Source organism: Equus caballus, chromosome 21 (assembly GCF_041296265.1).
Source record: "Equus caballus isolate H_3958 breed thoroughbred chromosome 21, TB-T2T, whole genome shotgun sequence".
Classification (NCBI taxonomy): Eukaryota; Metazoa; Chordata; class Mammalia; order Perissodactyla; family Equidae; genus Equus; species Equus caballus.
The window spans coordinates 27531260-27556429 of NC_091704.1; the positions used below are offsets into that span (position 1 = coordinate 27531260).

The 25170-nt window shown below is 37.2% G+C and overlaps 1 protein-coding gene across 18 annotated transcripts in view; it reads left to right on the plus strand.

Annotated features, from left to right (window-relative positions):
• The window catches only part of PDE4D (phosphodiesterase 4D), a 1371041-nt gene that overhangs the window by 186420 nt on the left and 1159451 nt on the right, over positions 1–25170 (plus strand). For 13 of the 18 annotated variants that reach the window (XM_070245831.1, XM_023625252.2, XM_070245836.1 and 10 more), the window contains one exon: positions 8243–8327. The gene's annotated coding sequence lies outside the window, so the exon portion shown is untranslated. 18 annotated transcript variants of the gene reach the window in all.

Sequence of the window (25170 nt, forward strand, 5' to 3'; positions counted from 1 at the left end):
GAACCAGATTCCTGCCCTTCAGAGTTTTTTCTACCATCCCAGCTCATTTGGCTCAGTAGCTCTCTGGGGCAGTGGCTTGGGTGTCCTGGGCGTGTGCCTCCTAAACAGGAATCCACAGTGGGACAGAGATCAAGAACTCTGCAAATGGGGACAGAGAGGACATGTCTTTTATAAGCCTGGTGACAGGGCTTGGCATAGAGTCAGAGCAGGAGATGACTCAGAAATCTCAATGCTTAAAGACGTTACTCTGTGGTTGCTGAGATGCCTACAATGAACTTTGCCTAAAGTCTGTAATGTAATTTACATTAACTATTCTATCCACCCCCCAAACACAAGCTGAAAAAATGAGCAAGTTAATGTTATTAGCTTCTTCAATTGGAAGATGAGAACTATTAGGTGGGTCCAAAGGGAACTGGGCTGGGGTGGGTTGTTATCAGGTTAGAAACGGTTATCAACAGGGCACTATTAATCAACTGGGAGTGGATATGTGGTATCAGAATTTGCCTTTTGATGATGGATGCAGGACACGTTTATATAACTAAGTCTTCAAGAAGATAAAATTGGCAAGACATTCAGACAACAGAAAAATTCAAAATGATTTTACCGTTAGTCTGTACTTGGGGAAGGAAAAGCACATGGACGAATTCATATTGGGAAGGAAGGACTACATCCAGTTATAGCAGCAGAGGCTATGTTGGTTGATGATATGAGTGTGAGTCAGTGACTTGATACCATATCTAGAACAGAAAGAGTGACCTTGGGGGCATAACTCTCCTACTCGTAAAAGTCATGAGGAAATCTTATCTAGATTTGATATTGGCCCATTCTATATTTCCATAAGTTCTTCTCTCTTTTCTCTCCTCTCTCCTTACCTTCTCTCTTCTCTTCTCCATCATAGGTTATTGGTTCCAGCTAGACAATTCCCATCAAATCCTGCTCTTGCCTACTTCAGTGTTTTTTTTTTTTTTGATGGAAATGCTCTTCATCCTCTACTCTGTCTATCCCAGGGTTCTTTACCTGGAGGGTGAAGATAAAATTCAAGTCATCAATGAAACTGGATGGGGAAAGTTATATCATTATTGTTGCTAGTGTCTAACTGGAACTTAGCGTTTTCTTCAATTATCAATATAGGCAATAAACCACAGGAGTGTTAGCAGTACCTGTGTGTGGCTATGTCATTAATTGGAATCACAGTATTCTCATATCACATTACAGTTACAGATATCTCTGTGTATCGTTTATGCTTGTCATTATGTTGAAATTATGGTAGTTTATTTGACCAGCTACTAGATCTTGTTATCTAATGCATTAATACAGAAGCATATATATTACTAGGTCACAAATTTGTTTTAAAAATATTTTATATACAGTCAGTTCTGCTATATTGCAATATACATGTTCCTAAAAATCACCCTGCCTTGCAAAATTGTACAATAAAACTCACAGAGTTCATGGGCAACATGGAGTTTGGGGTATAACACTCAAAAATTTTGCCAATTACACATCAAAAAAAGATAGGAACCTAATAAAAATGGTGGCACAGTTACACACACTTGTATGTTAAATGGTTAAAAAAATACATAAATTCACACCTGCTGGAATAAATATGGTACATCATTCTGAAAAAGAACTGAAGTGTGCTTGTGGAAATGCATGAGGCTTGTGAGTTATTGTGAAGTGGGGTTATTTGAACTCAGATGGAAAGTTGTAAAATCAGATGTGAATGGAAGCAACTGACAACACACACGGTGAACTGAGGAAGCTGGTAGAAGTTAGAGGCGCGCATGCCTGTGCATTTTGTGAATTCCTATGCGGCTGGGTTCAATGGGTGCTGATTTTGAAACACCTAGGGTTTCGTGTGGGTGGAATGGTGTATAAGCAAACATGAAATCTGTGTTATGCCCAAATTTTTCCCTAACATATGAGTTGCAGTGGAACAAATTTACATTTTCAAAAGAAGCATTATGGCAGAAATGGCTACAATTGATTTCTTCTGTGATCCAATGTATTTTATTTTACATATTTTAAAATGTTGTGAGAAGGTCTTAGACTTCAAGCTTGCGTTTAATAGACCCAGCACACAAAAACAGTCAGGAAGCCCAGCTCTGACAGACCCTATCCCCTTACCTATCTCAAATACCTACAGCTCTTCTACGGAGCCCCTCCCATTCCCAGCGCTGCTCTCCCCCTGCCCATCTACAGTCATTTCTCGAACAGTAGTGCTTATGGCACTTGTTTCAACCACTCGTTCGGAACTTAATTACAGTCTGTTCTATATTGTTATTCATATTTTTTATGTTTTCTCCTCTCATAACTATATTCTAAGCTTCTTAAAGATAGAGACCGTATTCTTTCTGTTCTTTTCATTCATTTGTTTCAGAAATTTATTCTGTAAGTTCCCATTGAGTGAATTACCAAAATAACATTATTCAGACAAGGAAAGTAAAGGAAAGCAGGAACGGTAATAATTAGTCGTTCAGTATTTTTAATCGTTAATGAGGGCAGAGTGGTTGGGGGGCAGAGCACCATCGTCTTCTAAGTGCTAAGGAGAGAAGCAAACAGATGGAAGGGCAGTGTTCATTATGCTAAGAATATTAGGAATTCTTGGCAAGAGTTTTAACTTAGAAGGGCTCCCAGAGAGACTGATGGACTCTTGCCGTCAAGTCCTTTTCATCTAGAATAGACTTTCCTTTGTTTGTTTGGTTGAAAACATTGCCATGTTTAAAGGTAGCAGAGAGAAAGTAGATGCTTCTGGCATTTTAGATTTTTAAATAATACTTTACTCAAGCCACACATTAGTAAGTCAGCCACAGAGTTGCAAGCCATTTTTGGATCCTTCTGAGCCTCCACGTAGGCTTGTTCAGTGTCCTTATGTTAGGGTGACAAGGTTTGGAGCTAAAACCAGGAAGGAGCCAACACTGCGCCAGAAGCCTCTCCAGACCCACCGTGCTAGTTTTGAACCGAGGCGTTTTCTGTCCACAGCCATCTGCAGTGTGAATGGGCCGCAGATGTACATCAAGTGAGTGGGTGAAATAACATTTGGAGGGAAATGATGACAGTTTTATGGCATTAGTCCTTGGAGCCCCAGGTGCACTTATTCATCTTTCATATATTTTAAGCTTTCAGCCTTGGGGATATTTCAGCAGGTTAGCATCTGTATTTTAAAGATGAGCCCTGCAGTGAATCAGCGAGGAGAGCGAGTCATACGTGGAAATGGGAGAAGAGATGAGAGGATCCTTATTGAGAGATAAGTTGGTTGTAATAATGCAACCAAGAAGAAGTCATGGCTTTCTGTCTTTTGTTTTGACCATCCAGCCCACTGAACTTACTGCCCCAGCCCTAGAACCTTGGCTTGGGCGGGTTGCCCCAAGCTTTGCATACGCCCCTAGAATGTCGTTCTGTGTCAGAATTACCCGGACAACAGGTTACCCTGATGCAGAGCCTGGGTTATAATTTCTGAGCTCGGAGTATCCTACCCCTTGACTTTTGTGTGAGGATTTTTACTCTTCTCCTTCTGACTGTTTAATGAATCATATGTCTCCTTGACAGAGTGAGGATTCTTGTGTGTAAGTGAGTCAGGGCTGTATCTATATATGACCACTGAATTGGCTGTTTAAAAATTTGTTGTTGTTGTTAATTTGAATAAATATATTTTAGACAGTGATGTGGCCATAAAGATAACTAATAATCTACAGCCTTTGGATGATGTTGATTTTTTTCTTGTAATTTTGTGGGTATCATTTCTTGGACTTAGTCTTAGATTTCTAAAACTTTTCCCACCTCTAAAATTGTCATTATACAAAGTATGATTAACAGTAGTTAAAATATTTGTTTAAATCCACCTACTGACTAACAGCAACCATAGTGAATGCAGTTTAGGTTAGATTTTATTTATTTTATCCAAAGAACGTTGTGGGATATACAGAGCAATGAGCAAGTACCTCAAGACCTTGAACTTGTGAGAGATTCAGAGTGAGTTTCAAACATGAAAAGGAAGGAACATGAGTAGCACTCCTATAAAATAGCTATAGGAGTGGGGTAGCTTAGGGAGGCAGACTGTTGTAGAAACACAGCGAGTAAAATAGTCTGGTTGAAAGACTGTTCCTTAAAAAATCTTATACTCCTGTAGCATTTACTTCCAAATTGCACTGCTCTTAGACTTCGGCAAGAAGTTCCTCTGCCTGACCTAGCACATTAGAGAACCCCAATTTGGCCCCCCTCTGGTCATGCCATTGCCCATTGGGTAAAGATTCTGTGGGGCCAAGGAATCACACCTTTCCCTTTTATAAATTATGGTCAGGGCATCTGGGCCTTGGAATTTCCTGCCCAAATGGTCCTAAGCCAAGACATGGGTCTGTCCTTCGGAGGACAGGTTGCATTCCACACAGGGAGCAGCCCAGGGGCAGCTGTGTGCAGGAACAGGGAATGTGGATGGCTGCCAAGCTGGGGCGTCCATACTGTGTTCAGATATGTGCAAATCCCAGTGAGGGAGTGAGCTGGTGCAAAGAGAATGGGGGTGAGCTTGAACCTGGGGGGGTCAGCTCTTTCTGAACCACTAGATTCTGGTGTAGAACCTTTTCTAGGTGCTTTGCACTCATGATCTCATTCAGACCTGCAGAATACTTCAGACTAGTGTTTTATCACCACACCATGGGAGTGAGGCCGAGGGGAGTTAAGCAACTAACACAAGGTCACTGAATTAGTGAGAAGTTGAAACTTAAACCTCAGGTAATTGAGTTCCAAAGAGCATGTTTGTTTTCACTTTGTTAGGTCGCCTGTTATCAGTATCTTTGCTTTTAACACCTTCTAGGTTCTCCCTGGAACCTTGGCACACAATGACATGCAATAAAGATTTGTTGAGTAACTAAGACTATTGAACAAACTATTTTTTTACCCTTACCTTTGATGGGATATAGAATATAATTATGGTGTAAATGAGAAATTCCATGTAAAATGTGGCGAAGGGGACATGTCACTCCTGATCCATCTACACTATTAAGTGTGTTGATCTCGCCAGACACTGGCTGTGTTGCTTACTGGGATCCCCTCTGCACTAGTCAGGCCTGTAAATTGCTGCAAATTTTTTAGCTGGTGTGGACTCAAATGTCCCAGGAAGTACTTTTATTCAGAGAAAAATATTAACAGACACCAGGTATGTTGCTGTTCTTTTCTTTTTTCCTTGAAAGGAGATGAACTCTGAGTGTTAAGGTGATTCATGGGGAGTTGTCAGAATGCCGGCCTCCCACAGGTTGATTGGGGACCTCTGCTGGCATGGCCCCATTCTTGGCTTTCCTGTGCTGTGATTGTTCCACCTGTGTTACCAGCTCCTTCTGCAACATTCAGCTGTGCTGTCCCTTGGCTTTGTCTTTCCTTGTGCTCCTTCCCACTTATCTGAGATGCCAAGACCATTCCCTGCTGTTGGAAGAAAGCCCTGGAACCCTTTTCTAACTTCTGCTATAGACTAGTTTTGGTATTTTCCCCATGTGTTCCCATCTGCACACTTAATTGTTTTGGTTGATTTATTGGTCTTCCTTGCTAGATGATAGCCCTGTTTGAGGGCGGGTGTTGTGTCTTTCTTGTTCACCATTGTATCGACACATCTAGCACAGTACCTTGCACACAGAAGGGACTTAAGAAGTATTTTTACAATGACTGAATGAACTGCCATTATAATTGAGTCACTAAATACTTTTTCAAAGAAGCTCTAGCATTAGGTATCAGACCAAGGATTTCTTTCACAGAAACCTTATAGTCTCCTCTACAGCAGAATTGCATCTGCCTACTTGGAGGCTCACCTGGAGTGTGGTCCCTGTGTACCCTCTTAGAGTGATAGGCCATTGCTAGGACCACGTCCCTTTCTCCCTCGGAGAGTCTGCAGAACTGACTCTTCTCAGAAAGTGACTAATACCTCAGCAAAACTCAGAAAGTTTCTATCTACTTTATCTGGGTGCAGACAACTGTACCCCTGTTGTGTCACCTCCTGCGTCCATTTACTCAGTCACTGTGCAGAAGAGGGTCAAATTGCCCATGTCTCTCAGTGACGAGGACTAAATATCCTGCCAGGTGAATTGTTTCCTAAAACCAGAGCTCTGAATCCTAATACCCACTAAGCAAGGTTGAGCTTTTGTGCAAGATGGTGGTGACCATTGCTTGAGTTCAGAAAAAAAGACTATTATGATGATGATATCACGAACATTTATTCATCCTTTTTTTAAAAAAATTCTATTTATATAAGCTATTATGTTTAACGGAAATATAGAAAAATATGGAAATTTTTTTTCAGCGTGGTGAATTTTCATATGGTGAACACATGACTGTAATTTCCATCCAGATCAAGAAATTGAACATTATGAGCACCCCAGAGATCTTCCTTATACCTCCTTCTATCTACTATTCCTAAAATGGTAATATTATCTATCCAATTTTTGAATTTTTGCAAATGCAATAATTCATTATGCATTCTTTTTTGACTGAGTGAATTCAGTCAACATTGTATTTGTAATATTCGTCTATATTGTTGCATGTTACAGTAGTTTGTTCTTTTTCATTTCTGTGTAGTATTTCACTATATATTTTATATTACCACAGTTTATGTATTCATTCTACTGTTGATGGACATCTGGGTTATTTTCAGTTTGGAGCTGTTACAAATAATGCTGCTATATATGTATTTTTTGTAGGTTTTTGGCTCACATGTGTACAATTCTGTTGGGCCTATACCAGGGACTAAAATAGTTGGGACATAGGTATTCGTATGTTCAGCTTTAGCAGATTCTTTCAAACACTTTTCCTTGTGTAGATTGTCTAAGCATGGGGCAAAGAAGACATGCTAACTCTCAGACTTTCCAGGGAGATAGGAAGCTTCTAGAAAAGATCTCTCTAAGATACAGTTGTTTGGCCCATATGATTTGGTTTGATGTTAATACAATCTAAGCTTGAACAACTTTAAAAATGACCTAAGCCTGTAGTTGTAAAGATAGAAGCAGAAGTGCAGTGTAGTTGATGGCAGAATAATCTAATAGCTGTTAATGGCTAAGAAATACCTATGAGTTATTTGATCAATTGAGTCTGCATCAATGAGCAAACAGCTCTCTATGGGCAGTCTTCTTGCTTAAGAGAATGACAGTCATACATATTAGTGCTAAATGGGATGGTAATGAAATATTCAAAAGTCGTAAAAAACATGTACAAGATGGAATATTTCAGGATGCAATGGGGTCACGTGGTTTTCTGGTGGTGTAGGAGTGCAATTTTCTGAATGTAGCTGATCAAATTTTAGGAAAAACTTAAGTGGCTAAATTAAAGTTTCCAGTCTTATCTCTGATTTTAGGCAAGTCTCTACTCTTATCTTCACTTTTATCTTTAAAGTAGAGGCAGAGGCACTTATTAGAATGGTTAAATAAAAAATAATGTCAACACCAAATACTGGCAAGGATGGAGAGACTGGATCACTCATATGTGGCTAGTGGAAATGTAAAACGGCACAGCCACTCTGGAAAAAACTGGATAGTTTCTTAAAAGGCTAAACATGTAACTGCCAAACCACCCAGCAAATGCACTCCTGGGCATTTATCCTATAGAAGTGAAGACGTCTATGTTCACACAAAAACCTGTATGTGGATATTTATAGCAGCGTTATTCATAATTGTGTAACAACTGGAAACAATCCAGATATCCTTCAATGAGTGAATGGTTAAACAAACTGTGGTACATCCATAACATGGAATATGATTCAGCAATAAAAAAGGAATGAACTATTGACACATGCTGCAACCCAGATAAATTTCCAGAGAATTAAGCTAAGTAAAAAAGTACAATCCCAAAGAGTTATATATTATATGATTCAATTTGTACAGCGTTGTTGAAATGACAAAATTATGAAATGAAAAACAGATCAGTGTGGATTAGTAGTTGGCAGGGGTTAAGGAGGGGGAAGGGCAGGAAAGACCTGGGTGTGGCTATAAAAGAGCAACGTGGGAGATCACGGTGGGGATGAACTGTTTTGCATCTTGACCATGAATGTCAACATCCTGGTTACGATATTGTTACCATTGGGAAAAACTGGGGAAAGGTCAACAGGATCTGTCTGTATTATTTCTTATAATTGTATGTGAAACTACAATTACCTCAAAATAAAAAAGAAATTAATTCAAGAAAAAGAGAATCAGGCAGTGCTGTATACAATTTCTCTTAGGTCAATTCTCCTTTTCATAATTACCAATTCGTGTCTTAAATCTTGCAGATCGTTACCAGAAGAAAGCCACTGTTTCCTGCCGCCCATTAAGGACAACGTTAATCACTGAAATAGTCATCTATTAAAAGTTCAGGTATTCTTTGTTCATGTCAAATTTCAGGGAGTCGTTAGTTCATATTCTTTGACCTGCAGAGATACCCACAGATCAGGTAGGAATCTTGGATCTTTAGAAACAGTATTACTGAACTGCAGCTAAATAAATGGAAGGAGGGCGGAGGTTTTTCCCCCCGTAATTACTTTTCCTCTGGCCCCAAAGAACCTACCTGACTAGTCATTAAGGTCTAAGCAGTTTCCCATTGTTCAGTTTCCATTTGGCTTGGGTGGTCCAGGGATGAGCTTAGGGAACAGTAGAGGTGATATGATGAATCTCAGCAAGAATAAAATGATTGGGACTTTTTGTGTGCTTCTTTTTACGGCTTAGAATGTAATATTCACTCCCTAGTTCTATGATTTGCCCCGATGCCATGCTTTTTGTAATGCTACAATGGTTATATCCTGGGGAGCCTCACCATATTTTTTCTTTTTCCCTCCATGCCGTTATGCGTGGGATCTTCCAGCTGATGAGTCATCATCTCTGGGTTTTCTTGTCTGAACAAGGTCTCTTTAGGGACTGTTTTCCTGAGTGCTGTGGTTGAACATACTTAGTTTTCCTTTGTTTTTGTGTACATTATTTTAACCTTCCAGTTGACCTCAAGTTCGACGTTGTCTTTGCCGATGCCTCTAGTTGCCAGCTCTTTGGAGACATTTTAAACTTTTCTGTTACAGCTGCTGGTATTGAGAGGTAGCCTGGCATTAGAGTGTCTCTTTAAAGAGGAGGGCTCTTTGTTTGGTGTGCAAGTCAAAGTCTCATTGTTACTTTGCTATAAAGCATTTTTGGGGAAGGTGTGAGGTAAAATAACTTCCATTAACTATTGACATGTTTGATATGTCAGGTGAGCTAAGTGAGATGTGTTTCGTGACATTCTACCCTAATTATTCTTTACAAGAAACTTATACTGTAAGGATAGGGAACAGGAGAGCAGGGGAAAAGAGAGAACATGAAATAACATTCTTCTGAGTGGTCATCAGGTGCCGTGTCCTTTATGCACATTATCTTATTGAATCCCCAGCACCTTTAGTGGATGCCTCTTACGTCTGTTTTCCAGATCAAGTAACAAGCTCAGGTGCCCATGGCAGCAGGTAGTGAGTGACAGAACCAGACTGCAAACCCAAGTTGGCCTCATCTGAAACTCAAATGTCTTTGATACTAAAAAATCGTGATTTAGAGGTATATATATTTTTGTAATAAAAAGGGCTTTGGGTCATAGTAAAGATCTTTAATCCTAATGGCAAAGTAAAATTATTGAAGATATATGAGTGACAGATTTATGATTTAAACAGCTCTTTTTAGCTCAATGTAAACATGATATGATAGAGCTTGGACTGAAGTAGTGGTGTGAAGATGGGGAGAAGTGGATAGGTTTCAGAAGTAGTTAGGAGGCAAAATGGACAGAAATCAGTGACAGATTGAATATGGGGTCAGGAGAAGAAAAGTAAGTTTCTGCCATTGGCTAGGTGGTGGCACCACTCAGTGGGATAGGAACACTGGACGCAGATCAGATTTGGGGGTAGATTTCAAGTTCAATTTGGAACATGTCAGGTTTGGGGTGACTTTGAGAGAGATAAGTAGAAATATCAAGTTGATATTTAAATCTGTTTATCTGGAGCCAAGAGGAGAGATCTGGACTGGAGCTATACCTTTGTGTATCATAGGACGCAGGTGGTAAAGGACATCATGGCCATGAGCGCCATTGCCTAGAGAGATACTAAGGAGTGGTAAGAAAAGAGAGCCTAGAACCAAGCCTTTAGGAACTTCATTTCATGGCTGTGTGAAGGAAGACCAACCTACAAAGGAGATAGAAGAAAGTCAGAAAAGACAGGAGGAAAACCACTGGAATCATGAAAACAAAGAGAAGGTGCACTTTGATAAACAAAGAATGACCAGCAATATCACACGCTGCTCAAATACTGTGGGTTCGCATAAGTCCTTTAGAGTTATTGACATGGAGGTCATTGGTGACCTTAGCAAGAGCTGTTTCTGTGGAAGGATGAGGAAGAAGATGGGTTAGAGCAGGGTGAAGAGTAAGTGAGGGCTGTGCCATTGGACACAGTCGGAATAGACAAATCTTATGAGAAGAGAATAGCAAATAGAACAAGTAGGATTTGGGGAAGGTTCTTTTTAATAAGACAGCAGAGACATGAGTATGTTTAAAAGCCAATGGTAAAGATTTAATTGATAGGGAGCTGGCAGCAATTTGAAAGAGAAAAAGGATAATGGATAGTGTTGACTCATGAGAAGGGGAGTAGGCAGGGGAGGATTTGCAGAGATGCCCTTGTTGGCACGCTTGATATGAAGAGGAGGAGGGAGTTCTCCTCCTAGGAATGCTATTTTCCTGTAAAGAGACGGTATCTTTGTCTGTGAGAGAGCAGGAGGGAGAGGTGGAGGTGTGTGGAGAGCAGAGAAAGTTTGAAATATGGTAGTTGCTGTGAAGAGTCGGTGTGAGTTGGCTTTAGAAAAGTACTGGAATTCCGGGTCAGTGTTGAGGACCTGTTCTCCAGGAGCTTGGGAACATTCGTTTTCTTATGCTGTTAAACAAACAATCCATGGTGTATCTACGTTTTATGAAAAATCCAAGTTAATAACATCCACACAAATGAGAGGAAAGTATTTGAGAAAGGTGAGAAGGATTTTTTTAAAAGTCATTGTTTTCCAGACTGTTTGGGGAGTCTGGAAGGAAAGTATTCATTTGAAAACATGTAAATTTTTAAACACCTCTGAATGTTTATATACTTATTAAGTGAACTGGCTGAGGGGAAAAAAAGTTCCTTTTTCACATGAAGAAAATTGACCAGTTTATCTTGTTTAAACATTGAGGCCTGGGCTGAGTTAAACATTAGAGGTTATTTTGAAAGGATATCAGGGTTTGCACGGAAAGGTGCACTAAGCTTGCTGGATTTCCATTTTTGCTGCTGATGCCCTTGTGTTAGTCTCTGCAATGTTCTATCCACTCAAGAAGATGAGCAGATGTTTCTGTGAATCTGAAACTAGTTCAGCAAATGGAGCCTCATTTTCTAAATGTTTTTTCTGGCAGAGGAAGACAAGGAACAGACACTTGAAGATTTAGAATTGTGTCTCTAATCACTAGAAATGCTTATTTTAATGAGTGGCCTCAACTGGCTAATAGCAAGTGCCTAAGGGTGAAATTTCAAGTTTCTTGTATGTAAAGCACGTTACCAGGTATGCTGGTGAGGGCACAGGAGAGTACACAGAAGGATTGTTTCCCCTCTTGAAGGATTTCTTGTTTGTTTAGGGAGGGAATGAATGTACCCATACGAAGCTAGAAAAAAACTCATAAGTAGCCCTACAAATGCAGGTGTTTAAGGAGGTGAGCAAAGGCTCAGAGTAAAAGAAGGAAGAGGCAACAGAAAGATCTCATAAAGAAATAAGAATATTAGAGATATAGCAAGAACAAGGCTGAGATCTACTAACTGCTTCTAAGGTACTTCTCAGGAGAATGTGGAGAATCACTTCAGAGATTTTAGGGGCCAGGCCAGGAAGAGGCATGCATCCCCTCTGTCCTATCCCACTGGCCAGAATTCAATCTCACTGCATTAAACTGAAAGACAGGCTGGGAAATATAGTTTAGCAATGTACTTGGGAAGAAAACCTGGGTTTGTTGAATATCTAGCCCGTCTCTGCTTCATGCCCACTGGAGTTTCACAGAGGACGTTTCAATCCCTCTCCCTCACTCGTGACTCTTCAGACTCCTTTAAGCCTCGCCCCCCCCACCCCAGGTGAGCCACCTTCATTTCCACTAGATATTATTTATATGTCATTGTTCCCAAACCTTCTACTACCCCAGCCATCATTTTTATTGTTCCTCTTAAAATGAGGTATTCATAGTAAAACATAATTCTCTAGATGTGATCCAAAAAGTGTCGGTAAAGTAGGATTACTGTTTTCTTGGATTTCATAACTGTAAGATCAAAGAGAGGGCCAATATTGGGAAGACCTCACATTTGATGGCAGATAATGGAAACCCACAAAGAAAAGAATTTGAAGAATGAAAGGGGTCTGCATGATGCCACTTCAATATGGCAACTGTATCAAGCATTAGTGATTATGTACTATTCTTATCCACTGCTTAAAGAACAAAAAAGGCACACACACTCACAAATCAACCAATTCATTTCCATAAAACCCCAAGGTGAACTCAAGGAGAAGTACCCTCAAATGGTATTACTTTTACTTTAGATTATGGATTTAAATGAAGAAAAACCACCCAGAATTTCCATATTAAGATATTTTTATTGTGATATTAACCGGTCTACCTGTCTTACATAGTGTCTAAAGTGTTATATTCAATAATCTAGCCAGTAATCAACATGGCTATATGATACATAAGCAAGTTAGCATTGCTATGTGGAACTAAAAATTGGCACCTCACACTTTCACCTGCATTAGACATGGCACCAATGTCTTGCCATTTCGACATATCCCAGTGGCCTCAGAGTCACTGATGTTTTCATTTAGTGAAGAGAGAAAGAATGAATCTTTTCTTTCTTTTTTATTTTCTTTTGCAACAGCTGTCCTTTCAGTGTTCTCTGCAAAGAAATATTATAACCCCAAGCACATGGACATTCTTATTAGAGAAGAGAATTGATTGAAAACAATTTATCTATTTCTAAATTCTTAGAAGAGGCAGGAAAGCCTATGGGTCTTGCTATCTAATTTACCAATGTGCTTACCTAACTATTTCAAACTTTTTTTCTAAGTTGAGTTTTGTTGTCTGGGTTTCAGGGTCCACTGGTTTCCATAGTTTTTGTTTGTTTGATTGTTTATGGCTAGACTCATTGTGAACAGTGACTACCACACTTCTATTTTTCTATAAATGTGGCTGCTCTTGGCTGTTGAACTTAATGTTGTGGGAAACAGAATCCATTGCCATTATAATTGAAATTTAGTTTCCTATAGCCATTCCTGTTTCTTCTTGTCCCCAGGTTGTCTCTCAAGGGGAAGATGCTGAGGACATAAACAATATTTACTGATTTGAGTATTAGTGACTTTTTTGACAGATTTACTCATAACAATATTTAAGTGATATTAACAGATTCTCATCAAGCACTTCAGAGTAAACAAAACGGTGAGGATCTAGGCAGAAAGCCATGTCCTTTCAGAGCTCAATATGTTTATAATACATATAAAGGCAAAAACACGGAGACAACATAAATAACGATTCTACTTGGATGTCATCTGCCAAGTTATTTTTTCCAGAGAAGAGTTCGGCCATAGCTACATCACTGAGCAGGAGCACAGTAAAATATTGGGGGCAAATGGTGGCAGTGATGAGGTAGGTTTGTTTTCCAGAAAAAAAGATTGCGATCCAAGGGGGATTTTCCATTTTGAATACCTCAGCTCTGTCACAGGGCATTTGTCTTGCTATCTGAATTATCTTTGGCACCTGGAGGAAAAATGGTTGTGAAAACTACAGATGCAATTTTCTTCTTTGGCCTTTTCCATAATACCATAATCATGAACCATGCTGAGTTAGGGGGTGGCATTCACTGGCGAACATCTTAAACTGCACTTTGAAAACATTTTGGCCTCTGTGGCGTCATTTAGAAACACAAGCCTTTGTGGGGTTTCTGGCTTTTCTTTTTATCTGATGGGCTGAAAATCTTATAACGACGTTAGTTTTGTGACCAATTACCAAAGATTTTTTATTATTTTTTTTAAATTGGACCTTCCTTAAATGTTTACAGCAAGGTTAAAAACAGTTCCAGAAGGGTGTGGGATAGAATAGTTTAGAAACTTCCAGTCGTGGATGTTTGGTACTGCAGAATTCAACAAGGAATGCTGGAAATTTCTCAAAACAAAATTATTTTAAGTTCAATCTCACAAAAGGTTATGTTATAGAACATATTGAAAAAGAGAAGGTTAGTTGGAAAGTCAAACATGATAGAATTTCAAAATTACCAGGCTTTCAGATATAAAAGTATTTCTCATATGTTGAGACAGAATTTGTATTCTCTTGTGCTTGATGGCATTTTATGAGTTACGTATTCCTGCTCTTCTACATAAATAGACTAGAAACATCTCTATTTTTTCTAACGTCATGAAAATAAGTAATGGCATGTGAAGAAAAGGAAATTTTTATGGATTTTTCACTCTTCTTGCCAAATTATTTTGGTTAATTTTTGGGGCATAATTTGGGGGGACATTATAATTATTCTCTCTTATCTGATCTAGTGGGATGCAGGGGCAGCGGCAAATGAAGGATGGGGAGGAAAGAAAAGGGCTGACAGGGGCGCAGATGCAGACAGAGTTGATGGACATCCGTAGTCTCATTGGTACCATGATGCGTTATTTAATTTTCAAATGGTTTGTCTGGCTGAAGTTGGAGGCTGACCTCTGGAACTCCATCTCTCCCCTTGTGACCTGAATACTGGCTGGACATGTACATGCCAATTTTCAGAATAACTTGTTGTGATTAACCTATGCCTTTTTCAGTGATTTGAAATGTCACATTCTTCTAATAATAAAATTTTATGCTGTACATATTTAGCATATTTATCTTTGGCAGCTAATCTTTCTCTTTTCATTGTTTATCTTTCTTCTCTGGAGCTAGTATCATAATGTTTTCATTGCTGTAGGTTTCTAATATACTTTATTATCTAGAATGGCTTAATTTTCACTATATCTTTTTCCTTTGATATTTTAAGAAAAAGAATTACTATGGAAAATAATAATTCTGCCTCTGTCTCATTGTTTCAAGTATTTGGAACTCTTATTTGGTTGTAACATTTTTTCTTTTAATATAGTCTTGGATTTTATGTAAATATTTTACTTAGTTATGTTTTCATTTTAATAAAAGTGAGGAAGCATATCTTTTAAAAAATAGTCATTGTCAGGTTCGGTATCAGGTTTCTAATATCTACGGAAAATGAGTATGGTAGGCTTCCATTTAATCTATGTCATGGTGTAGTATAATTTTGAAATAATTTGCTTCTAAAACCATCTGTGCCTTGTTCTTTTTTTAAAAAAGATAGATTTTCTGAGAGCTTTTTCTGCTATATGTGTTCTATTATTTTCTGGTTACTATTTCTTTCTGGATCATTTTGTTAATTTACATATTCTTATGGTACTGTCACTGCATCAGGATTATCATGTTAATCAAAATAGGGTTGTATATATTATTTTTTATGGTATTTTTAATCTTATTTGGGCTTATCTACTTTGTAATTTTAATGAAATTTGTATTTTCTCTTTCTTGTTTAGCATGGCCCTTTTTTCTGCTTTTACTTTTATTGATTCCTTTCTTCTATTTTCCTTAGGGATATTTTATTGACCTTTTTCTAGCTTATTAAGTGAATATCTAGTTCTGTTTTTATTTTCATTGATTCATTACTGCTACTTTTCTTAGGATTATTTTGTTGACCTTTATTAAATTGCTCTACCTTATTGAGTTGGATATCTTATTCTTTTATTTTCATTAATTTTTTAAAAATAATAAGAACCCTAAATACCATGATTTTTCCCCCTTTGAGGCCATCTTTTACCATACATTATCAGCTTTTATTTGCAATGGTCCCCTTTTATCCACAGTTTCGCTTTCTGAGGTTTCAGTCACCTGTGGTCAACCAGGGTCTGAAAATAAAAAATAAAAGATTCCAGAAATAAACAATTCGTATGTTTTAAATTATGTGCCATTCTGAGTAGTGTGGTGAAATCTCGTGCTGTTCCACTCCATCCTGGCCAGACGTGAATCATCTCTTTGCCCAGTACATTCTCTCTGTAAACGCTGTAAACGCTACTTGGCCGTTAGTCACTTAGTAGCCAACTCAGTTATCAGCTCGACTATCTCGGTACCGCAGTGCTTTTGTTCAAGTCACCTTTATTTTACTTAATAATGGTCCCCAAGTGCTAGAGTAGTGATGTTGGCAATTTGGATATGCCAAAGAGAAGCCGTAAAGTGCTTCCTTTAAGTGAAAAGGTGAAAATTCTCAACCTAATAAAGAAAAAAAATCATATGCTGAGGTTGCTAAGACCTATGGTAACTTTTATTGCAGTATTTTGTTATACTTGTCCTATTTTAATATTAGTTATTATTGTTAATCTCTTACTGTGCCTAATTTATAAATTAAACTTTATCATAGGTATGTATGTAGGAAAAACATAGCACATATAGGGCTTGGTACTGCCTGCGGTTTCAGGCATCTGCTGGGGGTCTTGGAACGTATCTCCCTGCAGATAAAGGGGGAACTACTGTAGATTTTCTAATTGTTCTTAATGTTAAAATAGTTTGTAATTGCAATTTTGATTTCTTCTTTAGTCTGAGCCATTTAGGAATGCTTTATTTTCGAGCTTGCCTTTATGTTGTTATTTTTAACGTTGTCTTCGGATATTAATTTCCATTGTGTTTGTGTGTATGTTTCACATACTTGTGTGTTCTGTGAGTAGATAGATGGTCTATTTAATTTCTACGTGTTATAACTTTCTGATATTTTTATCTGCCTCTAATATGTGATCTATTTTTTCTTCTTTTTCAGCTTTATTGAGGTATAATTGACAAAACTGTAATATATTTAAAGTGTACAACATGATGATTTGATGTATGTATACATTGTGAAAAGATTCTATAATCAAGTTAATTAACACATCACCATCTCACATATTCACATATTTATCATCTTTTTGGTGAGAAAACTGAAGATCTATTCTCTTAGCAAAATTTATTATACATACAGTATTATCAACTAGAGTCACCATGCTGTACATTAGATCCTTGGACCTTGTTCATCTTATAATGGAAAGTCTGTACGCTTTTACCAACCTCTCCCCATTTTTCCCACCCCTCAGCACCTGGCAACTACCATTCTACTCTCTGTTTCTATGAGTTTGTTTTTCCTTTTAAGATTCCACATATAAGTGATACGATGTAGTATTTGTCTACGTCTGTCTAGCTTATTTCACCTAGAGTAATGCCCTCCATGTTGTCACGATTGGCAGGACTTCCTTTTCCTTTTTTGGTGAGGAAGATTGGCCCTGAGCTAACACCTGTGCTAATCTTCCTCTGTTTTGTATGTGGGATGCTGCCACAGCATGGCCTGAGAGTTATCTGTATGTCCATGCCTGGGATAAGGACCTGTGAACCCTGGGCTGCTGAAGCAGAGTGCATGAACTTAACCACTATGCCACCAGGCCAGCCTAGGATTTACTTCTTTTTTAAGGCTAAATAATATTCCTGTGTGTGTGTGTGTGTGTGTGTGTGTATCACATTTTCCTTATCTATCCATTGATGGACACCTAGGTTGTTTCCAAACCTTGGTTATTGTGAATAATACTGCAATGAACATGGGAGTACACATATCTTTTCAAGATGATGATTTCATTTCCTTTATATATAAAGTCAGAAGTGGGATTCTTGGATTATATGCTAGTTCTATTTTAAATTTTTTGGGGAACCTCCGTGCTCTTTTCCATAGTGGCCACACCGGTTTACATTCCCACCAACAGTGCACAAATGCTCCTTCTTCTCTACATTTTTGCCAGCATTTGTTTTCTCTTCCTTTTTGGTAGTAGACATTTTAACAGGTGTAAGGTGTTATCTCATTGTGGTTTTGATTTGCATTTCCCTGATAATTACTGATGTTGAGAACCTCTTCGTGTACGTGTTGGCCATTTGCATGTCTTTGGAAAAATGTCTATTCAATTCCTTTGCCCGTTTTTTAATTGGATTATTTGGGGTTTTTTTGCTATCAAGTTGTATGAGTACTTTACATAATTTAGATGTAATCCCTTATCAGATATATGGATTACAAGTATTTTCTCCCATTCTATAGGTTGCTTTTTCATTTTGTTGATTGTTTCTTTGGTGTGTAGAAGCTTTTTAGTTTGATGAAGCCCCACTTGTTGATTTTTGCCTTTATTACTTGTGCTTTTGCTGTCAAATCCAAAAAGTAATTACCAAGACCAATGTCAAAGAGAATTTTTCCTGTGTTTCTTCTAGGAGTTTATGGTTTCAGGTCTTACATTTAAGTCTTTAATCCATTTTGAGTTGATTTTCATGTATGGGGTGAGATAGGGGTCCAGTGGTCCAGTGGTCTTTTGCATGTGAATATCCGGTTTTCCCAGCACCATTTAGTGAAGAGACTATCCTTTCCCTGTTGAGTACTCTTGTCTCCCTTGTCAAATATTAGTTGACCAACTATGCATGGGTTTATTTCTGGGTTCTCAACTTTGTTCCATTGGTCTATGTGTCTGTTTTTATGCCAGTACCATACTGTTTCATTAGTATAGCTTTGTAATGTTGTTTGAAATCAGGAAGTGTGTTGCCTCTAGCTTTGTTCTTCTTTCTTAAAATTGCTTTGGCAATTTGGGGACTTTTGTAGTTCCATATAAATGGTAGGATGTTTTTTTCTATTTCTGTGAAAAATACCATTGGAATTCTGACAGAGATTTCACTGAATCTATAGATGACTATGGATAGCATGGACATTTTAACAATAATAATTCTTTTGATCCATTTATTTGTGCCTTCTTTAGTTTCTTTCATCAATGTTTTATAGTTTTCAACATTCAAATCTTTCACCTCTTTGGTTAAATTTATTGCTAAGTATATTATTGTTTTTGATTTTGTTGTAAATGAGAATGTGTTTTTTGTTTTCTTTATTTTCTACTCCAATGGTTCATTATTAGAGTATAGAAACACAACTGATTTTTGTATGTGGTTTGTATTCCATAACTTTACTGAATTTGTTTATTAGTTCTAACAGTTTTTTGGTGAAGTCTTTAGGATTTTCTGTATGTAAGATCATGTTATCTGCAAACAGAGATAGTTTCACTTCTTTCCAATTTGGATGCCTTGTATTTCTTTTTCTTGCCTACCTACTCTGGCTAGGACTTCCAGTACAATGTTGAATAGAAGTGATGAGAATGGGCACCCTTGTCTCACTCCTGATCCTAGAGGAAACACTTCAACCTTTCACCATTGAGTATGATGTTAGCTGTGAGCTTGTCATGTATAACCTTTATTCTGATGAAGTACATTCCTCCCATACCCAATTTGTTAAGAGTTTCATTTAAAAGACTATTGAATTTTGTCAAATTCTTTTTCTGCGTCTATTGAGAAGATCATATGATTTTTATCCCTCATTTTGTTAATGTGTATCATACTTGATTTGCAGATGTTGAACCATACTTGCATCCCTGGAATAAATCCCACTTGATTATGGTGTATTTATAGTGCTATAGAATTTGATTTGTTAAAACATTTTGCATTTATATTTATTGGGAATATGTCCTGTAATTTTCTTTTCTTGTAGTATCCTTATTTGGCTTTGGTATCAGGATAATGCTTGCCTAGTAAATTGAGTTTGGGAGTGTTTCCTCCTCTTCAATTTTTTAGGAGAGTTTGATAAGGATTGGATTTAATTCTTCTTTAAATATTTGGTAGGATTCATCTGTAAAACCTTCTGGTCCTGGGCTTTCCTTTTATTAGAAGGTTGTTGATGACTGATTCAATCTCCTTACTAATTATTTGTTCAGATTTTCTATTTCTTCATGATTCCATTTTAGTAGGTTGCATGTTTCTGGGAATTTATACATTTCTTTTAGGTTATACAATTTGTTGGTGTGTAATTGTTTATGGTAGTCTCATCTGATCCTTTGTATCTTGGTATCAGGTATAATGTTTTCTCTTTCATTTCTGATTTTATTTATTTGAGCCACATCTCTCTTTGTCTTAGTCCAGCTAGGTGTCAATTTTGTTTCTCTTCTAAGAAACCACCTCTTAGTTTTGTTGATATTTTCTATTGTTTTCCTAGTTTCTATTTCATTTATTTCTGTTTTGATCTTTATTATTTTCCTCTGATAATTTTGGGTTAGTTTGTTCTTTTTCTAATTCCTTGAGATGTAAAGTTAAGTTGTTTGAGACTTTTCTTATTTCTTAATGTAGGCCTTTATTGCTATACACTTTCCTGTTAGAACTGCTTTTCCTACGTCCCATAAATTTTTGTATGTTGTGTTTCTATTTTCTTTTGTTTCAAGATATTTTTTTATTTTCCTTTTGATTTCTTCTTTGAGTCATTTGTTGTTCAGGCTTGTGTTGTTTAATTTCCAAATATTTGTGATATTTCCAGTTTCCCTCCTGTTATTGGCTTTTAAGGTCACACCATTTTGGTTTGAAAAGACACAGTATCATTTAATCTTCTTAAATTTGCTAAGACTTTTTTGTAGCTTAACATGATCTTTCTGGAGAATGTTCCATGTGCTTTTGATAAGAATGTGTATTCTGCTGCTATTGGATGGAATGTTCTAAATACATCTGTGGGGTCCATTTGATCCATAGCATTGTTACAGTCTGCTGTTTCCTTGTTGATTTTCTTTCTAGTGATCTACCCATTGTTAAAAGTGAGATATTGAAGCCCGTTACTATTATTGTATTGTTGTCTATTTCTCCTTTCAGATCTGTTAGTATATGCTTAGTATATTTAGATGCTCCGATGTTGGATACATATACATTTGCAGTTGTTATATCCTCTTGATGAATTGACCCCTTTATCATTATATAATGACCTTCTTTGTCTCTTGTTATAGCTTTTGACTTAAAGTCTATTTTGTCTGATTTAAATTTTGCTGTCCCTGCTTTTTTTGGTTTCCATTTGCATGGAATAACTCTTTCCATCCCTTCACTTTGATAATATGTGTGTCCTTGAAACTGAAGTGAGTCTCTTCTAGACAGCATAAAGTTGGATCTTGTGTTTTATCTATTCAGATACTCCATGTTTTTTGACTAGAGCATTTAATCCATTTACATTTAACGTAATTATTGATAAGTAAGGACTTACTACTGCCATTATTAATTGTTTTCTAGCTGTTTTATAGTTGCTTGTTTCTTTCTTCCTCTTTTGCTGTCTTCCTTTTTGAATCGTTTATTTTCTGTAGTCGTCTGCTTTGATTCCCTTCTCTTTTGCTTTTATGTATCTACTGTAAGTTTTTCTTTGTGGTTGCCGTGAGGCTTACATGAAACATCCATAACACTCTATTTTAACCTAGTAACAGCTTAACTTCAATTGCATACAAAAGCTCTACTCTTTTGCTTCCCCTGCCCACATTTAATGTTTTTGATGTCACAATTTACCTCATTTTATTTTGTGTATCCATTAGCAAATTATTTTAACTATAGTTGTTTTTAATACTTACGTCTTTTAACCTTTATACTAGAGTTAAGTAATTAACACAGCACTGTATTACAGTATTAGAGTTTCTGAATTTGACTATATACTTACTTTTACCACTGTGTTTTATATTTTCATGTTTTCCTGTTACTTATTAGCATCCTTTCATTTAAGCTTGAAGAATTCCTTTCAGCATTTTTTGTAAGGCAGGCCTAGTGGTGATGAACTCCCCCGGGTTTTGTTTGTTTAAGTCTTTATCTTTCCTTCATTTCTGAAAGACAACTTTGTGGGGTAAAGTATTTTTGGTTGACTGTTTTATCTTTCAGCAATTTGAATATATAATCTCACTCTCTCCTGGTTTGCAAAGTTTCTGATGAAAAATTTGCTGATAGCCTCATGGTCATTCCTTTGTATGTGAGGGTTTTTTTTCTTGCTGCTTTTAAAATTCTCTGTTTGTCTTTGATTTTAGTTTTATTATAATATGTCTTGGAGAACATCATGTTGAATTGAAATTTTGGATGAACTATGAGATCCATGAACTTGGATGTCCAAATTTCTCCCTGGATTTGAGAAGTTCTCAGCTGTTATTTCTTTAAATAAGCTTTGTGCCTCTTTCTCCTTCTCTTCTCCTTCTGGGACTCTCAAAATGCATAGATTATTTCTCTTAATGGTATTCCATACTTCACATAGGCTTTTTTTGTTCTTTTTCATCCTTTTTTATTCTTCCCTTCTGACTGGATAATTTCAAGTGATCTGTCTCCTACTTCACAGATTTTTTCTGCTTGATTCAGTCTGTTATTGATGCTCTCTACTGTGTTTTTCATTTTATTCATTGTGTTCTTTAGCTCTAGAATTTCTTTTTTTAATGATTTATATCTCTCTGTTAAACTTCTCATTTTGTTTCTGTATTGTTTTCCTGATTTTGCTGAATTGTCTTTTTGTGTTTTCTGGTAGTTCACTGAGCTTCCTTAAAACAACTGTTTTTGAATTTTTATCAGGAAAGTTGCAGATCTTCATTTCTTTGGGGTCAATTACTAGAAAATTATTGTGTTCCTTTGGTGGGGTCATATTTCCTTAACTTTTCATGTTTGTTGAGGTCTTGCATTGCCATCTTCCCATTTGAAGAAGCAGTCACCTCCTGCAGTCTTTATTGACTGGCTTCAGGAAAGAAATACTTTCTTTCAATCCTGTTAGGGATTCTGCAGCTTTCTCAGATCTTTTCTATGGATATGCTTTCTCCACACTTCTTGGTCGCTCTTATGAGGGAATTCTTAATGTTGTATGCCTTCTCTTGATGCTGCAAAGCCCAGCCATGTGCTGACAGATTTTTACTTGCTTTCTCTAGGGTGGTGCTGAATGCTCAGGTTTGTATATTTTCTCCTAATCCTGCAAAGTCAGGCTAACTTTCTGCTGTGCTCACTAGCTGTCTGCAAAGGCTCATTCTCACCACCCTTACACTTGGGGACACACATAGTGAGCAGGCCAAGAATGAGAGTGTGTGTGAGTTAGGCTTGTGGAGCATTGGGATTGTCAGTAAGTCATTTTGGGGGATCCACAGGTGATGCATCCCCAGCAGCTCATGGGCAGGCTTCCTGATGGAGTCTGTGAAGTGGTTATTAGGATCCTTATTCCTCTGATGCATTCTGATCTGAGCCCTCACTCATCATTCCTGTCTCCTTGCAACTCACTGCCCCCCAGCTCATGTCTCAGTATTCTGGATGGGGTGAGAAAGAAGTGAGTCACTTTTCCAGCATCCTGCACAGCTGAGCAAAGCATATGCTCTCTCGCACACACTCACTTTCCCCTGTGGGAGAAATTGTGGGCTTTGAAGGTCTCTCTTGACACTGAGCTGTGCTCAGTGAGCTTTGGGGGTGGAGTGATGTGGGTAAAGTGAAACTGTTCCTTACCCTCTTTAGTGCATCCAGTCTCTGATTTTCTGCTTCAACTGTGTGCTGGAACTTCTCTGCTGGGCTCTTGGATTTCCACAAAGGCTCTTTCATCTCTGGATGATTGTCAAAATTGATATTCTTTTAGGGGTAAATGATGGAAAACTCTTATTTAGCCATGTTGATGACATCACAAAATCTAGCATGTTTAAAAATGTTTTGTGGGTAAGCATTTTTAATCCTCTCTGGAATCTTGCAGAATTTTTTTCTTTATTCATTAGTTTAAAAAATTTTAGATATGTTAAGGTTTAGGTTGTTACTCATTTATTTTTTTCTTGGAGCCATGTGACTCCTTTTTCTGAGCTTAAGAAACTTTTCTTCAAGTACGTTTTTGATTATTGTTTCTGTTCTATTTCTTTGGGCTCTCCTCTAGAAACACTGATTAACTGTATAACTCTTTAGTTTCTATTTTTCCACTTCTTTTCTATCGAATTTTCCTTTTTCTTTTCCCTATGAGATCTTGTAGAACCGTTAAGTAATGTTTAAATGCACCACCTTCGGTATAAATTAATACTTCTACTCTGTTTTTAGTTTCTTTGTAATCTTTCTTTTTAAAAATAACATTTCCTCTTTTTATTTCTCCCTATTTATTTTCTTAAGCTGCCTGGAATCCTCTTCATTTCATCCTGTTTCCTTTTCATAGAGGCCATATCTCTTTATTCAAAATGAGGATACCAAGTTTTTTTCTGAAATTTTCTTTTGGATTCTGCAGTAAGAAAATTTTCAGAAGTTTGCTCTAAATTTTTGGAACACTGTTGTCTTTCCCCTGTTCTATGCCTAAATATTTTTTTCTATTCAATTTTAAGTAATGCCATAAAGATGCACAGGTTGAATGGATTTTCCTTGTTCCAACTCATTTTCTACTGTAACAGTGAAGAAAACATCAATGTTCACATTATGGTTTAATGGACATTATTTCCATTTCACCTACCATTTTCTGACAGTTTTTATTTAAGATACCTCCCCTCAGTTGTAGTTCAATCTTTCAACTCTCATAGCCTGAATCTTTTATACTCTAAGGAGAAATTTTATATGGTATCTGTAATTCCCAGCAAATCAGGTTATTCCTCTGTTCCCCATTCACCTTTCTTCACTGCTCCATCCACCAAAGCTTCTACCTATGCAGACTAAGCCTTTTAGAACATGTACTACAGGCCTCTCTGTCCTACTTTCTGCTCACTTTTTTTCTTAAAGATGGTAGAATGGTGAGAGAAAGAGTATTAGCCTCAGAGTATAATTCCCAAAGCTAAGAACTCTGGGTGGCTCTTTCCTTATAAAGGACAGAAGGATGTATTCTTAGTTTTCTGTGTCTGTGAGCCTAGCAATTGGAAGTGGATGCTGGGTATGCCATGGAATCACTAAATTCTCTTACAGTTTCAAAGTTAGAATCTATCTTTCTAGATTATGGTATTAGCTGTCTGTTAGTTTTGGTTTTAAAGCTTGTCTTCAGTGGTTTTAGTAGTAAACTGAGCAGAGCAGCACTAAAGATTGCCAGCTGGAAGCTGTTTGAACTGGAACCTCTTAACAGAAAGCTGATAAAAAGCAGCATTTTACACTTATTTAGAGATTTGTGCTAATCATTTAAATTTTAAATCTTTCTTTCTGTCTGTAATTAAGACGCAATCTTGTGGATAATTTTAAAAATATGTTAAAAATAGTTTTCTTCTTTCCTTTTTTGAAGTAAGAGTACCTCAAAAGAGTAAGTAAAACAGAGACCTAAAATTTCAATGATGACTGTTAAAATGTAACAGA